Genomic DNA, 22,313 nt, shown 5'->3' with positions numbered 1-22,313 from the left:
GTTGTGCAATTTCCCCTGAGCACGCAGATACCCCATATGTGGGGAAAAAACACTGTTTGGGTGCGTGGCAGGGTTCGGAAGGGAAGGAGCACCATTTGACTTTTTGAATGTAAAATTTGCTTGAATAATTAGCGGACGCCATGTTGCACATGGGGGGCCCCTGATGTGCCTTAAAAGTGGAAACCCCGCACAAGTGACACCATTTTGGAAACTAGACCCCTCAGGGAACTTATCTAGATGTGTGGTGAGCACCTTGAACCCCCAGGTGCTTCACAGAAGCTTATAACATTGAGCCGTAAAAATAAAATTTTCACATTTTTCCCACAAAAATATTTTTCAGTCCCCAATTTTGCATTTTCATAAGGGTAACAGGAGAAATTGCACCATGCAGTTTGTTGTACTATTTCTCCTGAGTAAGCAGATACCCCAAATGTGGGGGAAAACCACTGCTTGGGCGCACGCCACGGTTCGGAAGGGAAGGAGCGCCATTTGACTTTTTGATTGTAAAATTTGCTTGAATAATTAGCAGACGCCATGTTGTGTTTGGAGAGTCCCTGATGTGCCTAAACAGTGGAAACCCCCCACAAGTGACACCGTTTTGGAAACTAGACCCCTCAGGGAACTTATCTACATGTGTAGTGAGCATCTTGAACCTCCAGGTGCTTCACAGAAGTTTATAACATGGAGTCGTGAGAATAAAAAAATCTAACTTTTTCCACAAAAATTATGTTTTAGCCCCAATTTTTTATTTTCACAAGGGTAAGAGGAGAAAATGAACCCCAAAAACTTTTGTGCAATTTCTCCTGAGTACGCCAATACCCCATATGTGGGGAAAATACAGTGTTTGGGCGCACGGCAGAGTTCAGAAGGGAAGGAGCACTGTGTGACTTTTTGAACGCAAAATTGTCTGGAATCGAGAGCGGACGCCATGTCGCATTTGGAGAGCCCCTGATGTGCCTAAATAGTGGAAACCCCCCAACAAGTAACCCCATTTTGGAAACTACACCCCTCAGGGATTTTATCAAGGGGTATAGTGAACATATTGAACCCAGAGGTACGACACAGAATAACACAGATAACGTTAGGTCATCATATTGAATAAGCTGTCATTAGTCTTGAGCGCAAGTGCTTGCTACTTGAGTTTGCATCGGGTACTCAGGTATGCATCGCCATATTTTGAGAGCTATAATTTTTCCATATTTTGGCCAACAGAGTCATGTGACGGCTTGTTTTTTGCGGGATGAGTTAACGTTTTTATTGGTGCCATTTTCAGGCACGTGACATTTTTTGATCGCTTTCTATTCCGATTTTTGGGAATTGTTTTTTTGTGTTTTTTTTATGCTGCTCCGCGTGTAGTAATATTGATAAGGCAGCTTTATTCTTCGGGTCACTACGTTTACAGCGGTACCACATTTATACCATTTTTCTATGTTTTGGTGCTTTTACACCATAAAAGCTATTTTATAGAAAAAAATATTTTTTTGCATTGCTTTATTCTGAGAGCTATAACTTTTTTATTTTTCAGCTGATGGAGTTGTATGGTGGCTTGTTTTTTGTGGGACAAGATGACGTTTTCAGTGGTACCATTTTTATTTATATTTGTCTTTTTGATCGCGTGTTATTCCATTTTTTGTTTGGAGGTATGATGATAAAGCATTGTTTTTTGCTTAGTTTTTTTATTTATTTTTTTTACCTTGTTCACTAAAGGGGTTAACTAGTGGGACAGTTTTATAGGTCAGGTCGTTTCAGACGCGGCGATACCAAATATGTGTACTTTTATTGTTTTTTTTTTCTTCATAATAATATTTATTGATGGGTACATTATATTTTTATTTTTGGTGGATTGTTTTATTTTATTTTTTTAACACTTTTTTTTACTTTTATTCTTTGTCCCACTATGAGACTTTCACTTTTTTAATTCTGATTGCCTGTATAGCATAGGGATGGAGCACCATCCCTGTGCTATACAGGCTGTCAGCGCTGCAGATGCAGAAGATACTTAGGTCATGCACTGCGCATGACCAAAGTATCTTTCTGCTGTCTGGTGACCCGGATGTTGTCATGATGACGTCGTCATAGCAACATCCAGGAAGCCGTGGCACGATCACTTCCCCTTGCCACCGAAATGCTGCGATCGACTTCGGGTTAATGAGCTGGGAGCGGTGCCGGACCACTCCCAGCACATAGCACCGGGTGTCAGCTGTGACAATCAGCTGACACGCGGCGGCGATCGCGCCCGCACAGCCTGTGTGCGGGAGCGATCACCATGACGTACTAATACGTATCTGGCTCTTAAGTCCCAGGGCGCAGATACTTGGGCTTTAAAGGGGTTAATCATCATTTGAAGTTTTCTATTAATTAGACTTCGATGCACAGAGGCTGGATTGTGCACTAGGTTTTCTTATCCCTGTATGTGATTTCCCGGCCCCTTCATCTGCCTCCAGGATTTCAATTACCTGCCTCCTCTGATTGAAATCTCAGCAGTGACGTGTCATTCACAGACCAGAGGCAGGTGGAGGGGCCGGGTATCACAGACAGGGAGGAGAAGACCCAGTGCACAGTCCGGCCTATTTGCATCGAAGTCTAATTACACTGGTCAACACAAAAAAATCATCAGCAAAGGTAATAGGTCTGTTTTATGGAGTTTGATGTGCTGATTCCAAAAATATGCTTAGTTTTGCTTTATCACAAAGTTTCTGAAATAGAAGCATTTTTGTTATTACGTTATTTTTACATTTTCAATGTATGTAGTTTTTCTATGTTTTTCCCATTTCTTTGCTTGTCGTACTTAATTGTGAATTTTCTTACAGGGACAACATCAGTAAAGTTTTTAGTGAGTTTTATGACAAGGAGTATTGACAGTGCAGTCAGCCAATGACCGCTTCTCGGAAAGTCACATGCTATGGGGAGGAACTAACTGTTATGAGGTGGTAAGATTTGAGTCAGTCAGAAACGGATGGTGATGGCAGCAAGGACTGGTATGTGAGATTGTGACAGGAGACCGGCCTCTACAGGCCTCTTACACTGAGGTGTAACTGAGTGAGGGTCTCCACAGAGAGAGAACCTGAAAGCAGCCAATATCACACTGAGAAACTGCCTGTCTGCAAGTGTTCATCTGTAAGGAATAGGCCGACCCGATTACCTCACACCTGTATATAGTTATCTACCAGATTATCTCCAGTAAAATCAGTTCTAAATACAAGCTGCCTCTGTCATCTCTGGGGAAATATCTACATACCGGCTCATCGCATTTTTTTTAGTTGTTCACCACCATTGAACTGAACTTATTCTACTGTTTGATCTGATTTAATGGAGAAAAATGCCCCGACAGTGTATCAAACATTCGGACAGATTCTGCTATGTGTGTGGTTCTTTTACACCAAAAGGCCAAGTACGTTCAATCACTCATGATATTAAAATGATGTACTAGATGTACTATAACTGTCCACCTGGTGATCAAGACAAAAGCTGTCCCCTCATGTGATATGCTCAAGTTGTTCAAATGGTCTTCGTGACTGGTTGAATATGAGGAAAGTGGCTATGCCATTTGCTGTTCCCATGATTTGGAGAGAACCCAAAAATCATAGTGATGACTGCTACTTTTGTTTTGTCAAACTGAAGGGCTTTTCTACAAAGAACAAACATAAGATTAATTATCCCTGAACTTGAATCTGCGATTAGGCCAGTTCCACATGATGATACCTTGCCAGTTCCTGTACCACTGTTGTCTGGATTGGATGAAATTGAAGTAGAATATGGAGCTGAAGCTACCAGTAGTGTTGAGCATTCCGATACTGAAATATCGGGTATCGGTCGATATTCGCAGTATCGGAATTCCGATACTTAATTCCGATACTTTTACAATATCGTATACCGGAATCGGAAGTTCCCATAATGTAATGAGCCAGTTTCATTTTATTCAGCCAATGAGGATCCTAAGAAGTGTGGGCACATCCTGTTAGGCATGTAGGCATCTTAACTAATGGCATGGCTGTGATTGGCTGCTGAAATGATGTCATGATGCACTATAAAAGCCGCCGCCGCCATTTTGAGCTCACTCTGCTGTGAATTCAGTTAGGGATAGGACGCTGTTGTTCTGAGGGCCAGTTTTAGCTACCTATTTGGTCTATTCTGCTTTACCGAAGCTGCTTTATAAATCGCTGTGCCTTGCAGCGCTAGTGCACAGTTCTCTGTGCTGTTCACCGCTGTCTGCAAGGTCTCTGTGTGTGAGTGCAGCTCACCCTGTAGTGTGTGCTTCAGCCACGTCTGGTTGTAGTGCACTCAGTGTGTGTCACTACCTCATACATTGTCCTTTTTTGCTAATTCATAATTTTTCCTGATATCTCCTATTAATGTGGTGGTTCCATCCGTATTCAGCTAAATTGGTTCCAAACACACTATATAGGAGTAGATAGAGAATTTTTTTTTTGTCTTGCAGCGCTAGTGCACAGTGCTCTGCATCTGCACTGTTCACGCCTGTCTGCAAGGTCTCTGTGTGTGAGTGCAGCTCACGCTGTAGTGTGTGCTTCAGCCACGTCTGGTTGTAGTGCGCTCAGCGTGCGTCACTGCCTCATACATTGTCCTTTTTTGATAACTTAACATTTTTCCTGATTTCTCCTATTAGTGTGGTGGTTCCATCCGTATTCAGCTACATTGGTTCCAAACACACTATATAGAAGTAGATAGAGGAGCCTTTCTGCAGCATTGGGCCCTGCAGCCCCAGCCAGATTAGTATTAGCCTATTTTTTGTAGCCTTATCTATTGCATTGTAGGTTACCTTCCTACATTGTAATAGCTACAAAAAGTTTGTGATACTATCGGTATTACATCTTTGGGCGCATCCAGTGTCTTTTTGTGACAAAAAAAACCTAAATAAAGTTCACCAAACACTCCACTTTACAGTTGTGTAGGCCACATTAGCTCATATTAAAGTCTAGTCCACACTTTATAAAATTAGTGTTTCTTATACCTGTTAGCAGCTGTTCAGGAATAAGCACACTAAGCCCTTAGTACTTTTCTGCCTATCTTTATCAGTCTACCAAGATGAAGAAGACAGGGAGTAAGGCATGTGGTCGTGGTCGTGGGCATAGAGTTTCTGCAGGGAGAGGACGTGAGGATTCTGTGCCTGCAGGGAGAGGACGTGGGGATTCTGTGCCTGCTGCGGGCACTAGTGACTCAGCGTCCCCCAGTTTTACCAGGGAACAGTCCTTTATGCGCAGCTTTGTAGGAGCTAGCCGTACCCCACTGCTGCGGGAGGACCAAATTGAAGCCGTTGTCGGATGGATGGCAGCTAACTCATAGACTTCAATTAGTTCCAGATCCTCTCAGGTCCTGAGCACTGAAGAGCACCCATCTGTCTCTTCACCAACTGCCAAATGGCCCAGGCAGTCAGAGAGCCCTGGACAGGAGCCATCTCTACTTCTGTTCTCTGAATCCCTTGGCTTGGAAAGAGGGGGCCAGCCAAGCAGAATTCGAGAATTTGAAGAAGAGGTAGTATGCAGTGATGCGCAACCGTTTTGTCTCACGGAATCTGAAGAGGCGGGTGGGCCAGTGCCTATGGTCAGCAGCACACCTCAGTACGCATCTGATGATGAGACTAAGGTGCCACTTTCTGGTGCGTACTGTGCTGTCGAGACTACCCAGGAGAAGCAATTGTTTGAAGAGTGTGGTGTAGATGATGAGGTCCTTGACCCATCATGGCGTGAGGGACAGGAAGGTGGTGGGAGCAGCTCTGAGGAAGAGATTCCCCGAACTGCCCAAAAAGGAGGGAGAGGGAGGGGGCAGACTTGGTTGCCTGTAGCCTCCACTTCGGCACCCATTAGGAGCATGGCTCTTCCAAAATCCAAAGCCCCAAGACTTGCAGTGCCTGGTCCTTTTTTGACACAGTTGCAGATGACATTTGCTTTGTCAAATGCAAGCTGTGTAATCAGAAGATGAAAAGAGGGAAAAGTGTCAGCAACCTCAATACCACAAATATGTGGAAACTTGTGCGGACCAAGCACGTGGTGGAGTTACAAAAACACACTGAAGACCTAGGCCAACCTACAGCGCCACCTACCACCTCTTCAGCTCGTGTTGTAGCCTCTTCCTCTAGCTCACACACAGCTGGTTCGGCTTCCTCACAGGGTCGCCATGGAAGAATCTCTGGCACTGTTGTACAGAGACACAGTGTAATTCCACCCACAGCACCACTTTCCCTGTCATCCTCACACTGCCAGGCCAGTCTACAGCCATCGTTAGCACAGGCATGGGAGAAAAGGCACCCATACTCGGCAAACCACCCCCGAGCACAGGCTCTGAATGCTGGCATTGCTAAACTACTGGCCCTTGAAATGCTATCATTCAGGCTGGTGGAGACTGACACCTTCCGTAATTTAATGGCATTGGCAGTCCCACAATACAATGTGCCCAGCCACTTTTATTTCAGCAGGCAAGCCGTCCCTGCCCTGCTACAGCATCTGGAGGGAAAAATTAAACATGCGCTACAAAACGCCGTCAGTAGCAAGGTCCACCTGACCACCGATGCGTGGACCAGTAAGCATGGACAGGGACGATACCTTTCCCTCACTGCCCATTGGGTAAATGTTGTGGGGCCGGGTACAGATCTTGAGAGTGGCGCTGTACGTGTTCTGCCAACTCCAAGGATTGCAGGAATCCAGTCTGTACACATTGACTCCTCCTCATACTCCAGTTCCTCTGAATCAGCGCTGCAGGAGCCGTCACGGTCTACCTCCACATCGACCCGTGAACGGTTACCTGTTATGATGACCGATATGAGCACAGCCGTGGCCAAACGTCAACAGGCCGTATTAAAATTAATTTCTTTGGGGAATCGAAGCCACACAGCGCAGGAGCTCTGGAATGCCATCAAGCAGCAGAGCGACGTGTGGTTTGTGCCAGCAAATCTCCAGCCAGGCATGGTAGTGTGTGACAATGGCCGAAATCTGGTGGCAGCTCTGGGCCTAGGCAACCTCACTCACATCCCATGTCTTGCACATGTGCTCAACTTGGTCGTGCAGAGGTTTTTGAGGGACTATCCAGATCTTGATGCACTGCTTCACAAGGTCCGCATAGAGTGCGCTCACTTGCGGCGTTCCAGCAACGCAAGATCGCGCATTGCAGCTCTGCAGCGCCGATAACGTCTTCCGGAACATCACATCATATGTGACCTACCCACCAGGTGGAATTCAACGTTACATATGTTGTAGAGGTTGTGTGAGCAGCAGGCAGCAGTAATGGTGTACCAGCTGCAGCAGGCGCAAACAAGTCACAGTGCGCGCCGTTCACACTTCACCACCACTGAGTGGGCCTCTATGAAGGACATTTGCCACGTTTTGCGTGCCTTCGATTATTCCACGCGGATGGCGAGTGCAGATGATGCACTAGTCAGCATGACTATCCCCCTTATTTGCCTGCTTGAAAAAACACTGCAAGCACTAAGGGAGGAGGTTTTGGAAGAGGTGGAGGATGAGGAGTCACAAATGCCATCGGCTTCTCTACAGTCTGAACAACGTGGTTCCTCACAAAGGCCTAGGCAGGGGACACTTTGTGAGGAGGATGAGGAGGAGTCAATGGAGGAGGAAGACATCTGTCCAGAGGAGGGAGGTACACAATGCTCTAGTAGTCAGTATCTAGAGCGAGGGTGGGGTGATGCAGAGAAGGCAGAGATCACGCCTCAAGCAGGGGACAGCGTTTCTTGGCCAGTTGGCAGTCTGCAGCACATGGTTGATTTCATGCTGCAGTGCCTGAGAAACGACCGCCGCATCGCCCACATTCTCAACACGGCTGATTATTGGGTGTCCACCCTCCTAGATCCTCGCTACCGGGACAACTTATAAAGCCTCATAACACCGTTGAACCGGGAGTGTAAAATGCGGGAGTACCAAGACGTACTGGTGCATTCCATCATGTTCTCCATTCCAACCGAGAGCAGTGCTGCTAGTGCTTTACAAAGCAGCTCAGTGCGTCGAGGCAGTGGAGGAAGCTCTGCACAAAGAGGGAGCAGAAGCAGCGCCTCAGCACAAGGCAAGACCAGTATGGCCCAAATGTGGCAAAGTTTTGTGTCCCCGCTGCCACAAATGTCTACACCATCACAGACGGCTCCAGTCAGCAGGAGGCAACGTTTCCGTCAGATGGTGACAGACTACATGTCTTGCCCTCTCAGTGTACTCCCAGACGGCTCTTCTCCCTTCAAGTTTTGGGTCTGTAAGCTGGATACATGGCCAGAGCTTAGCCAATATGCATTGGAGGTGCTAGCTTGCCCTGCTGCTAGTGTATCATCGGAACGCGTCTTTAGTGCCGCAGGTGGTGTACTAACAGACCGTCGCAAGCGACTATCCTCCGATAACGTTGACCAGCTTACTTTTCTCAAAATGAACAAGGCCTGGATCTCTCATGAATTTGCCAGTCCTCTTCCAGAATAAATAATTGGTTGGCAACAGTATCCAGGTCTCCTGTTGTGTTCATGTTTCTACCACCTGAACTGTAATCCCTGAGCTCCAACACCGCCAGTTGGCGCTCAGAAGTGCCGTCTGCACAGTCAACACTTGCTGCCGTGTTATTGGGGTTCAGTAACGTCAGCTGTTCCCCAGCTGTGCGGACGGCAATTTCTCCTGCTCTGTCCACATTCACACTACTACAGATTTTAAAGTTGCTCCAATTACACCTCTGGCTCCTCTGTTTTCAGTATTATCCCTGAGCTCCAACACCGCCAGTTGGCGCTCAGAAGTGACGTCTGCACAGTCAACGCTTGCTGCCGTGTTATTGGGGTTCAGTAACGTCAGCTGTTCCCTTGCTGTGCGGACGGCAATTTCTCCTGCTCTGTCCACATTCTCACTACTACAGATTTTAAAGTTGCTCCAATTACACCTCTGGCTCCTCTGTTTTCAGTATTATCCCTGAGCTCCAACACCGCCAGTTGGCGCTCAGAAGTGACGTCTGCACAGTCAACGCTTGCTGCCGTGTTATTGGGGTTCAGTAACGTCAGCTGTTCCCCTGCTGTGCGGACGGCAATTTCTCCTGCTCTGTCCACATTCTCACTACTACAGATTTTAAAGTTGCTCCAATTACACCTCTGGCTCCTCTGTTTTCAGTATTATCCCTGAGCTCCAACACCGCCAGTTGGCGCTCAGAAGTGACGTCTGCACAGTCAACGCTTGCTGCCGTGTTATTGCGGTTCAGTAACGTCAGCTGTTCCCCTGCTGTGCGGACGGCAATTTCTCCTGCTCTGTCCACATTCACACTACTACAGATTTTAAAGTTGCTCCAATTACACCTCTGGCTCCTCTGTTTTCAGTATTATCCCTGAGCTCCAACACCGCCAATTGGCGCTCAGAAGTGCTGTCTGCACAGTCAACACTTGCTGCCGTGTTATTGGGGTTCAGTAACGTCAGCTGTTCCCCTGCTGTGCGGACGGCAATTTCTCCTGCTCTGTCCACATTCTCACTACTACAGATTTTAAAGTTGCTCCAATTACACCTCTGGCTCCTCTGTTTTCAGTATTATCCCTGAGCTCCAACACCGCCAGTTGGCGCTCAGAAGTGACGTCTGCACAGTCAACGCTTGCTGCCGTGTTATTGGGGTTCAGTAACGTCAGCTGTTCCCCTGCTGTGCGGATGGCAATTTCTCCTGCTCTGTCCACATTCACACTACTACAGATTTTAAAGTTGCTCCAATTACACCTCTGGCTCCTCTGTTTTCAGTATTATCCCTGAGCTCCAACACCGCCAGTTGGCGCTCAGAAGTGCTGTCTGCACAGTCAACACTTGCTGCCGTGTTATTGGGGTTCAGTAACGTCAGCTGTTCCCCAGCTGTGTGTCCGGCAAATTCTCCTCCTTTGTCCACATCCACTGTACTACTGATTTAAAACTTACTCCAATTACACCTCTGGCTCCTCTGTTTTTAGTATTTACCCTGTACTCCAATACCGCTAGTTGCTGCTCAGAAGTGCCGTCTGCACAGTCAACTCTTGCTGCCGTGTTAGTGGGGTTCAGTAACGTCAGCTGATCCCCAGCTGTGTGTCCGGCAAATTCTTCTGCTTTGTCCACATCCACTGTACTACTGATTTAAAACTTGCTCCAATTACACCTCTGGCTCCTCTGTTTTTAGTATTTACCCTCGGCTCCAATACCGCTAGTTGCTGCTCAGAAGTGCCGTCTGCACAGTCAACGCTTGCTGCCGTGTTATTGGGGTTCAGTAACGTCAGCTGATCCCCAGCTGTGTGTCCGGCAAATTCTCCTGCTCTGTCCACATTCACACTACTACAGATTTTAAAGTTGCTCCAATTACACCTCTGGCTCCTCTGTTTTCAGTATTATCCCTGAACTCCAACACCGCCAGTTGGCGCTCAGAAGTGCTGTCTGCACAGTCAACACTTGCTGCCGTGTTATTGGGGTTCAGTAACATCAGCTGTTCCCCAGCTGTGTGTCCGGCAAATTCTCCGACTGTACTACTGATTTAAAACTTACTCCAATTACACCTCTGGCTCCTCTGTTTTTAGTAGTTACCCTGCGCTCCAATACCGCTAGTTGCTGCTCAGAAGTGCCATCTGCACAGTCAACGCTTGCTGCCGTGTTATTGGGGTCAGTAACGTCAGCTGATCCCCAGCTGTGTGTCCGGCAAATTCTCCTGCTTTGTCCACATCCACTGTACTACTGATTTAAAACTTGCTCCAATTACACCTCTGGCTCCTCTGTTTTTAGTATTTACCCTGGGCTCCAATACCGCTAGTTGCTGCTCAGAAGTGCCGTCTGCACAGTCAACGCTTGCTGCCGTGTTATTGGGGTTCAGTAACGTCAGCTGATCCCCAGCTGTGTGTCCGGCAAATTCTCCTGCTTTTTCCACATCCACTGTACTACTGATTTAAAACTTGCTCCAATTACACCTCTGGCTCCTCTGTTTTTAGTATTTACCCTGGGCTCCAATACCACTAGTTGCTGCTCAGAAGTGCCGTCTGCACAGTCAACGCTTGCTGCCGTGTTATTGGGGTTCAGTAACGTCAGCTGATCCTCAGCTGTGTGTCCGGCAAATTCTCCTGCTTTGTCCACATCCACTGTACTACTAATTTAAAACTTGCTCCAATTACACCTCTGGCTCCTCTGTTTTTAGTATTTACCCTCGGCTCCAATACCGCTAGTTGCTGCTCAGAAGTGCCATCTGCACAGTCAACGCTTGCTGCCGTGTTATTGGGGTTCAGTAACGTCAGCTGTTCCCCTGCTGTGTGTCCGGCAAATTCTCCTGCTCTGTCCACATTCACACTACTATTGATTTTAAACTTGCTCCAATTAGGCCTCTGGCTCCACTCTGTTTTTAGTATTTACCCTGGGTTCCAGCACCGCCAGCTGTTTCCCAGCAGTGTCTTTGGCACGGGTACTCCCTCCTGCCCAGCCTGGTTCCAGCACGTCAGCTGTTTCCAGGTAGTGTCAACGTCACTTTGCCTCCAATGCGTTGTCCTGTCGTGTTGCGGTCGGGTTAGCCGACTCTATGGTGCCTGCAATTTAGGTGACTCCTATGTGGGCTGCGGGATCTGGCAATGAAGGCTGGTTCCATAGTGCCAATAAGACAAGCACCCCCTGTAGGACTGTGGGTTTCGGTAACTGCGGCCGGCTCGCGGCCTTGCAACTTATTTTTACATGGGTACCTTCTGCTACCCATCCGGGTTCCAGTACCGTCAGCTGGTTCTCGGCAGTGCCTTTGGCTTAGGTGCCTCCTTCTCGGTATCCAAGTTCCACCAACGTCTGCTGGTCCTTGGTAGTGCTTTCTGGCACAGGTACCTCCTGCTTAGTAACCGAGTTCCAGTACCGTCAGCTGGTCCTCGGTAGTTCCATTGGCTCTTGTACCTTCTGCTACCCATCCGGGTTCCAGTACCATCAGCTGGTTCTCGGCAGTTCCTCAGCCTTCTTGTACCTTCTGCTACATTTCCAAGTTCAAGCTTTTTGAAATGGTTCTTGGTAATCACTCTGGATCTCCCTGACGAGGACCCTGAAGACGAGGACCCTGAAGACCACCCCGAAGAAGGCGAGGACCCCGAAGATGACGACCCTGAAGACGAGGACCCTGAAGACCACCCCGAAGAAGACGAGGACCCCGAAGACGACGACCCTGAAAACGAGGACCCTGAAGACTACCCCGAAGAAGACGAGGATCCCGAAGACGAGGACCCTGAAGACGAGGACCCCGAAGACGAGGACCGCGAAGACGCCGACCCTGAAGACGACGACCCTGAAGACCACCCCGAAGAAGACCAAGAAGATGACCCTGAAGAAGTTGACCAAGAGGACAAAGAAGAAGAAGACAACCACCAAGACACAGAAGAACAAGAGACAGAAAACCAAGAAGCAGAAGTACAAGAAGCTGCAGAACAAAAAGCGGAAGAACATTAAGCATAAGACTAAAAATCAGAGCAAAAGATAATATCTAAATTATAAGCAGAAGATGACTAAGCAGTGTATGGGGGTGAGTCCGTTCCTCCTCGTGGTGCCCCTGGAAAAGACCTGCTGCTGCAGGCCAAACTGAACGCGGACAAATCCTGTTGTAAATCTTTTGTGACGGGCAGAACGAAAGGTGTAATGTTCAAACTTTTATAGATAACAACTACAGGAATGCCTGTCACAAATAAGAATATGATGAAGAAGAAGAAGATGAAGAAGATGAAGAAGTAGAATATGAAGAAGAATAATAGTTGAATAAGAAGAATATGAAGAATGTAAAAAAAAAGAATAATAATAAGAAGGTGAAGAAGAAGAAGATGAAGAAGGTGAAGAAGAAGTTGATGAAAAAGATGCTGATGCTGAGGATGATGAAGGAGAAAGTGTGGGAGAAGTAAAAAAGAAGGTGAAGAGCATGGAAGTAGTGAAACATAAATATCTGACAAAATATAAAAAAACTTAACATAGTCAATATTTACGTAACTCAGAACGTCTTAAAAAAATATATTAATTCCTGCTATTCCATTTGATTGGGCTAAACCTCTATGCCTTTATTGTCTCCCCCACCTCCGCCAATACATTCTACATTATTCTTATTTGTTTTCCTTCATGTAGAATTAACCTACAAGGAAAGAAAGGGTTTATTTTTATTCGATATTTCTGTCCCATTGACTTGCATTGGTTTCCGGTATCGGAATCGGCAATATCCGATACTTTTTGGGTATCGGTCCGTACCAATCCGATCCGATATTTCCCAATATCGGAAGGTATCGCTCAACACTAGCTACCAGCGAAGGCATGGAGACCTCAAGTCAAGATGAGTATGTACCTGATGGAGCAGCCGAGCAGCCAGAACGCTTTACTCAACATGAATTAAATTATCTCATCAGAGACCTGTCATTGTCAAAAGATAAAGCCGAACTTCTTGCATCTAGGTTGAAACAGAAGAATCTTCTTCATGATGATGTCAAAGTGTGTTATTACCGAAACAGAAATAACAGTGTAACAAAATTTTTCACAGTTGATGGACCAATGGTGTACTGTAACAATGTGAATGGCCTCTTTAAAGAACTGATTCAACAGTATTTTGTTGCAGATTGGCGATTGTTTATTGACTCATTCCAGAGAAGTTTGAAAGCAGTGATGCTTCGCAATGGAAATATGAAACCATCACTCCCTATTACTCACTCATGTTATCTAAAGGAAAATAATGAAAATCTGTCAGTTGTTTTGGATGCTATACAATATGGAATATCAGTGGAGATTTGAAAGGGATTGGTCTGTTAATGGGAATGCAAGGAGGTTTCACAAAATATAGTTGCTTCTTGTGTTTATGGGACAGTAGAAATACAGTAGAACATTATGTTCGACAGAGAAACATCTATGCTCCAGGTAGACACAATGTACAGCAGAATCCTTTAGTTGCTCCAACAAAAATATTTCTTCCTCCACTACATACAAAGTTGGGATTGATTAAAAACTTTGTGAAAGCCATGGCAAAGACAAATTCACAAGGGTTCCAGTACATTTCACAGAAATTCTCCAGCATTTCACCAGCAAAACTGAAGGAAGGGGTATTTGTTGGTCCTCACATCAGAGAGCTTATGAGAGATGATGTGTTTGAAGGAACTCTAAATGATAAGGAATTGAGAGCTTGGAAAAGCTTCAAGTGGATCTGTGACAACTTCTTAGGAAAAAAGTAAATCTCCAGAATATGTTGAAGGTGTTGAGGAACTGCTAAATGCACCAGTGTCTTGGATGTTGCATGTTTCTGAAAATGCACTTTTTGCATTCACATTTAGATTTCTTCTCTCCAAATCCTGGGGATGTAAGTGATGAAGAAGGCGAGCGGTTTCACCAGGACGTTAGAGAAATGGAACACCGCTAGTAGGGTTTTTGGAATGACTCAATGATGGCAGATTAAGATTACTGTTGGATGTTATACAAGGAGAACCCTGAAAAATCGTATCAACGACAGTCTAATGTCAAGCACTTTTCATTTTTGCTCATATTTTGGTTTCTATTTTGCATGTGAAATTATTTTGGTTCAATAAAAACTGTTTTGTAAGGTCAAGCATTTTTTTCTGATATGTAGATTACTGTTTTCTTAATGTTGCCAGTATATTTCCTATACCTTATAATAATGATGCTGCTCCGTAGAAACTATACCTGCTACAGAAAAACTATATACATTTTTGAAATCAGAACAAAAAAAAGATTCAGAAATGTACAAGGTCAACTGCGATGATTACAAAAAGTATTGTTTTGTAGACCTGTGTTAGCAGAAAACTTCAAATGGTATTAAAGAAGAACAACAAAGCAGATTCTTCACCAAAGGTATTAATGTAATCAGTATTATAGCACCATTACAGCCATGTCTTTACTTTACATTACAAAATGCTGCTGACAGGTTTTCTTTTTCAGTTGGGTTCTGGGTGAGTGGGGGTGCATAGCCTTAGTATTGCAATATAGATAAAGGGTTCCAAACTTCTTTTATCCATTAAGGAGAGAGATACGTGGAGGACTGGATGCAGTATTATGCATTCATCATTAGTTTATTGAAAACAGAAAAAAAATGTAATCTTACTCCTTAGATATCCATCATAGGCCTCTTATCCAGCCAAATCAGACCTCTTGCTTTGCACTGATGAGGAGCGAATTTCACGAAACGTTTCTGCAAATAAGATGCCTGGTTTGGCTTTTATCCTAAGTCATGCTGGCAAGGCTTGAAAAAGGTTAGATATTGACTTAGGATTGCTACTTACAATAGGTGGCTCTAGAATTCAATACCTCTTTCTCTTTGTAGAGGCAATTTGTATATTTAATTTTTTAAAGGTGAATTGCATGGCCCATAAGTCTCCTTACAATGACATGTCACTCTCGACATGGAGAGACATTACCCCTTGGATGCCTCTTTTTGCATAAAGCATCTTGGCCTATGCATATCTGTAATGCTAGTGGCCCACAGGTCAGACATACAGTCAGTGATGTACGTGATGTGGAATTCTAGCACTGGTCAATAAGTAACACCATGTTTATTCAGCCTATGTGGTAAGGAGTGTAGATTACAGATGGAGATTAGGCATGAAATGTCATGTTTTTCTTCAGTATTTAATTCGGAATTTATTAGCAGATCATCGTTATTTGTTAGCATTTCCTGAAAGATTTAGGCCTCTGAGCCCCAGATGGAAAACAAACAGGAGGGAAATGCGGTTTGTTATTTCTATGTTTCCTGCAAGCAGTAATTTCTAACTATGTAAACACATATATTCTGCTTGTACTGACTATTGGTTTTCTCTAAAAACACCAGTATATTTCTAATATGATAAATCAATGCGTGCATCTGTTCATCGATAAACTACATGTAGCAGGGTCAAGTTATTACAATGACATTTAGTGATTATTGTGAATTACTGCATAATATGTCACTTAAATGTTTGTGCATCAAAGTCTACTAATAAATATGGAAGGTGGAAATTCAGGTCTTCAGTGTAAGTTTTATTCCTATAAAGAAGCACTTATTTACTTATGCAGCATGAAAATGTTGAGGTTTAAAAGGGCTTCTCCATGGACCAAAGTCTCTACCCTCCATTCCAGTCCGTGTCCATTTCTATTACAAGTTAGCCACTTTAAGGTTGATTGACCCATGTAACGTCCACAATCAAGCTCAACCCCATCACAATCCAAAGTACTGTGACATATCGTCTACACTAAACAGTTTAATACCAATGCAAGCTACATAAAATTAGCCAAATTTTGCAATTAGTACATGACCAGTGTTTTCCTAGTCCTGACTTAACCCCTTTAAGACACGCTTATCCTAATAAGACCATATTTCCTTTTAGACATCCTGTTGTAGGAGAAAACTGCATCCAACCATAGCGCTCTACGTGATAAACAAGGAGGGAGGTTAATCCATTTTTCAGTGGGTCATCGTTCAGTGAAACGGTTGTCTGAACGGGACAACCATTTCAAGCTGTTGACATGCATCAGATAGCTTTGTGGTCGGCATCTTTTCTCCACAAGTTATAAACCTTCATGTTTGGATCTGCTTATTTATTCCAGTGGAGAGAGAGAGACAAGCAACTGCTGGACCCAACTGGTAGCGTTTATTCAAGGGCCCGACATAACATTGGTGCAACATTGGTCCTCCCAAGACCTCCTTCTCTCCTCCACACTTATTCGTTCCTCACCCAATTGCCACCAAGACTTCTCCTGAATATCCCCCATCCTCTGGAATTCTGTACCCCAACACGTCTGATTATCTGCCACATTCGGATCCTTCAGGCGGAACCTGAAAACCCATCTCTTCAAGAAAGCTTACAACCTGCCATGACCTCACTGCCACCTCACCATCACTGGAGCTACTGCAACCCCCCAACCTACTGTCTCCTTCCCCATTCCTGTAGAATGTAAGCCCACAAGGGCAGGGTCCTCTTCCCTCTGTACCAGTCTATCATTGTAGTTTTGTTTACTGTAAGTGATATCTGTATTTTGTATGTAACCCCTTCTCATGTACAGCACCATGGAATTGATGGCGTTATATAAATAAATAATAATAATAACCTGTGCATTCGTACCTAAGCCCAATATTAAGGGAGCCACTTCCACCTCCAAAGCAGCAAACAACTGCTGTCATGGACACATACGGTAAATGGGAGAATTTTGATGCGTTATTAGATTGCATATATATTGTTCTTGCACAGGTGACAGTGTCCACCCCTTGTTTATCACCCATGGAACTGGGCAGGTAAAAACCCAACACTCCCTAACCTTCTTTCTCCTGATATCTGTCCACTATTTGTGAATGGTATTTCAGCTGACCCCATGCATGTTAATGGAGCTGAACTGCCATGCCAGAAACAATTCATCAAAAGTGTGGCAAAGGAAGCAGGAATGTTTTTCTAGTCCTTGATAATTCATTTCACTTGTATGGGGGGCTTCACAGCCCAGTGTTCCATACAGACAAGTTCCGGTTGCTACTATAACTGGTCAATAGACTGTTGACCAGTTACATTTTTGCTACGAATACTTTACTGCACTCGGGATAAAAGACTTTTGTCAAGTTTTTGCTTCATGAGGCGTATAAAATTGACATTTCTGACACTATAAATCATCAGTGCAAACTCTGTATTACTTATGAAGAAGCAGGGAACTCTAGGTGAGAAAGGAGATCCTGTAACCCTGGACATAGATTTAGCTGTTATATATATATACCAGTACAGACCAAAAGTTTGGACACGCCTTCTCATTTAAAGATTTTTCTGTATTTTCATGACTATGAAAATTGTACATTCACACTGACGGCATCAAAACTATGAATTAACACATGTGGAATTATATACTTAACAAAAAATTGTGAAACAACTGAAAATATGTCTTATATTCTAGGTTCTTCAAAGTAGCCACTTTTTGCTTTGATGACTGCTTTGCACACTCTTGGCATTCTCTTGATGAGCTTCAAGAGGTAGTCACTGGAAATGGTTTTCACTTCACAGGTGTGCCCTGTCAGGTTTAATAAGTGGGATTTCTTGCCTTATAAATGGGGTTGGGACCATCAGTTGTGTTGTGAAGAAGTCTGATAAATACACAGCTGATAGTCCTACTGAATAGACTGTTAGAATTTGTATTATGGCAAGAAAAAAGCAGCTAAGTAAAGAAAAACGAGTGGCCATCATTACTTTAAGAAATGAAGATCAGTCAGTCCGAATAATTGGGAAAACTTTGAAAGTGTCCCCAAGTGCAGTTGCAAAAACCATCAAGCGCTACAAAGAAACTGGCTCACATGAGGACTGCCCCAGGAAAGGAAGATCAAGAGTCACCTCTGCTTCTGAGGATAAGTTTATCTGAGTCACCAGCCTCAGAAATCACAGGTTAACAGCAGCTCAGATTAGAGACCAGGTCAATGCCACACAGAGTTCCAGCAGCAGACACATCTCTTCAACAACTGTTAAGAGGAGACTTTGTGCAGCAGGCCTTCATGGTAAAATAGCTGCTAGGAAACCACTGCTAAGGACAGGCAACAAGCAGAAGAGACTTGTTTTGGCCAAAGAACACAAGGAATGGACATTAGACCAGTGGAAATCTGTGCTTTGGTCTGATGAGTCCAAATTTGAGATTTTTGGTTCCAACCATCGTGTCTTTGTGCGACGCAGAAAAGGTGAACGGATGGACTCTACATGCCTGGTTCCCACCGTGAAGCATGGAGGAGGAGGTGTGATGGTGTGGGGGTGCTTTTCTAGTGACACTGTTGGGGATTTATTCAAAATTGAAGGCATATTGAACCAGCACGGCTACCACAGCATCTTGCAGCGGCATGCTATTCCATCCGGTTTGCGTTTAGTTGGACCATCATTTATTTTTCAACAGGACAATGACCCCAAACACACCTCCAGGCTGTGTAAGGGCTATTTGACCAAGAGGGAGAGTGATGGGGTGCTACGCCAGATGACCTGGCCTCCACAGTCACCAGACCTGAACCCAATCGAGATGGTTTGGGGTGAGCTGGACCGCAGAGTGAAGGCAAAAGGGCCAACAAGTGCTAAGCATCTCTGGGAACTCCTTCAAGATTGTTGGAAGACCATTTCTGGTGACTACCTCTTGAAGCTCATCAAGAGTGTGCAAAGCAATCATCAAAGGAAAAGGTGGCTACTTTGAAGAACCTAGAATATAAGACATATTTTCAGTTGTTTCACACTTTTTTGTTAAGTATATAATTCCACATGTGTTAATTCATACTTTTGATGCCTTCAGTGTGAATGTACAATTTTCATAGTAATGAAAATACAGAAAAATCTTTAAATGAGAAGGTGTGTCCAAACTTTTGGTCTGTACTGTATATATATATATATATAGAGAAGAACAAGGCACTCCTTGGTGCATAATAGGATCGCACACCTTATATCAGGTAATGAAGAACTTGACACTCGTTGCAAGAAAAACATCAAGATGATATATTAATGAATGGAATCCCACAGAAAATGCATAACATTTCTGTCACATTTACCTTCTTCAGATGCAAATATTTTTATAGGGAAAATGGGAGACCTATGGCAAAGCGCCAATGCATAGTGGTACCCCGCTGAGTGAATAGCGCCAGAGATGAGCTGCCTTCCATTTTTCCTATAACAATATGTGCATCTGAAGAAGGTCAATGTGACCCAAACGTTGTGCATTCTGTGGTGGATTCCATTTATTAATAAATCATCTTGATTTTTTTCTTGCAATGAATATACTTAGCTGTTGGCTGAACATCTAACACCCAAGCCCCCACATACTTGATCTGGCTGATTGGAGAACATACTTACCCCACATACTTGGTCTGGAGACTTGGTCTGGCTGTGCATGCATGTGTTCTCAGTGATAAGACAGGAATAAGCAACAAAGACACCTCTTCCAAAAGCTTATCTTCCCGAAAAATAAAAGTATCTAGTATGTTAAAATCTATCAGCCCTATCCATTTTCCCCCCAACATCTAAATGATAAATGGCAGGACATCACTATACACATTGGATAGTTAGCCGGTCCTGCTGAGATTTATGGCTTAAGCCAATATTGTTCCATACTTTATATCCTCCTTAACTCGGGGTCAAAATAAGAAACTCATGCAAAGTTGAGAAGTCTCTGAATGTTTTCTGTAGAACCTGCACTTTCATTGACTACTGTTCAATTTCCTCCAAACATGACTAAATAAAGCATAGTTTATCCAACTTTAACCAGCCATAAAAAGTCGTTTTTTTCTGATTCCCTTGGACCAAAATATTCTGTCAGTTGCTTTCATGAGTAATGGGGACTCACACGAATCACTGGCAAGTCCAGATCATGTTTATTTTAATGAGAGAAGAACATTAAACTTTCTTATGAATGGCTGAATGAAGCTTTCTCTTCCCACCTTGCTGGCTATGACAGGCCAAACAAACAGTGTGCCCCCAAAAAGAAATATTATTGATATTTGTGATTTGTGGTATCGTTTATCACTATATGGGAGGTCTGCGTATACAAGGGAAGGACACAAGTCGGTAAATGGGTGATGCTATTCAATCTTAGTTTAAGGAAGAAACAAATCCACTAGTCAATGGGAAGAATGATTGGATCTGATCTGATCATTATCTGACCTGGTGGAGTAAAATTCTTGAGAAGTCAAATTAGGAACCACGGTGGTGAATTACTGCAGTCACAGAACAATCAAATAATGCAGCCATTATTTTTTAATGTTTGTGGATAAAAGATTCCAATAATCCCACAGTAATGCAGATCCTAAACATTTGAAGTTGATCCAAACTGCAGCATTTAAAGGGTATTTCCATTTTAAGGCCACGTTCACACATTCAGTATTTGGTCAGTATTTTACATCACTATTTGTAAGACAAAACCAGGAGAGGGTGATAAATATAGAAGTGGTGATGTGTTTCTATTATTCTTTCCTCTGATTTTTCCACTCTTGGTTTTGGCTCACAAATACTGATGTAAAATACTGACCAAATACTGAACGTGTGAACGTGGCCTGAGGAATTAAAGCAGATCACTGGCATACACCACAAGGACAAAAGTATTGAACACCCAACTTAATTATTAAATTCAGTTTTTTAAATCAATCCCATTAGAAAAGGTGTATAAAACCCAAGCACCATGCCGTCTGCCTTTACCCCAACATTTGTGAAAGAACGGCTCATTTTTGCACTGAATTTGAGCATGGTCCTGTAATAGGACGTCACCATCAGTTCATTACATTTTTTCCCCACTACATTTTCTACCATAAATTGTGAGTGGTATTATAGAAAACTGAAAGTGTTTAGGAACCACAGCAATTCAGGCACGAAGTGGAGACCATGTAAAGTTACAGAGCGCGGTCACCGAGTGCTGAGGAGCATAAGTCACCAACACTCTGCCGACTCCATAGCTGCAGAGTCCAAACCTCCTCTGACATTACCATCAGCACAAAACTGTGCATCAGGAGCCTTATAGCACGGGTTCTCATGGCTGAGCAGCTCCTTACAAGCCTTACATCACCAAGCACAATGCCAAGCATTGCATAGAGTGGTGTAAATATGCCACTGGATTCTGGAACAATAAAAACATGTTCTGTGGAGGATGAAGCACTGTTCTGTAAAACACAATGCTGGCTCTCAAAGTGTTGTAATAAATACCTCTTTAATTATATAACAATAATGATAAAAAAAAACACATAATAAAAAAAATAAAATGTAAAATAAAACTACAGCGGTGCATAATGTAACACCACACAGTGTTAGATCATCCACATACACTTCCCAATGCACACCACCTAAAATAAGATAAAACATAATAAATATGGTCAAAAATCACTAAATATAGGATAATATAACGTTTAACGTTAAGGTAACATACAATCATGAAAAATTACATGTAGAAACATGTAGTGTGAACACAGCCACTATAGCATTTGCTAGCACTGCAGAAAACTGCTCATTTAACAGGAAAAAAATAAACAAGTTAAATATAATCAAAGAGAAATATTTCTTACTTACACTCTTAAGCCATTGCAGGGCCCTTGCAAGGTCAAGTGAATTAATGGATAGCAGCTTATAATTTTTGAGATTTATCGTTGAAAAAGAAAAGCTATGAGCGCACTGTCACGATTTCCCTGTATTCTCCGTGCAAGTGGTCGGTCATGTATGGGATTTGCCTACTTAGTCACTTGCCAACTAGTCTCATCCGCTTCTTTCTGTTTTCTACTACTGAGAGAAGCCAGATAAGACTAGTTGGTAAGTGACTGTAAGTATGCAAATCACTTACATGACCGACCACTTATATGGGAAATTCACAACATGTCACGATTCTGCAGTCTGTAGTCACAAAAAGTAGCTGCAGACTTTTCTTCTTAAACTCCTTTAAGGCTATGTGCCCACG

The sequence above is a fragment of the Phyllobates terribilis genome, unplaced genomic scaffold (genome assembly GCF_046119375.1).
Source record: "Phyllobates terribilis strain yellow unplaced genomic scaffold, ASM4611937v1 Scaffold_1__5_contigs__length_1240528914, whole genome shotgun sequence".
In the NCBI taxonomy this organism is placed as follows: Eukaryota; Metazoa; Chordata; class Amphibia; order Anura; family Dendrobatidae; genus Phyllobates; species Phyllobates terribilis.
This window is presented reverse-complemented; position numbering follows the sequence as displayed.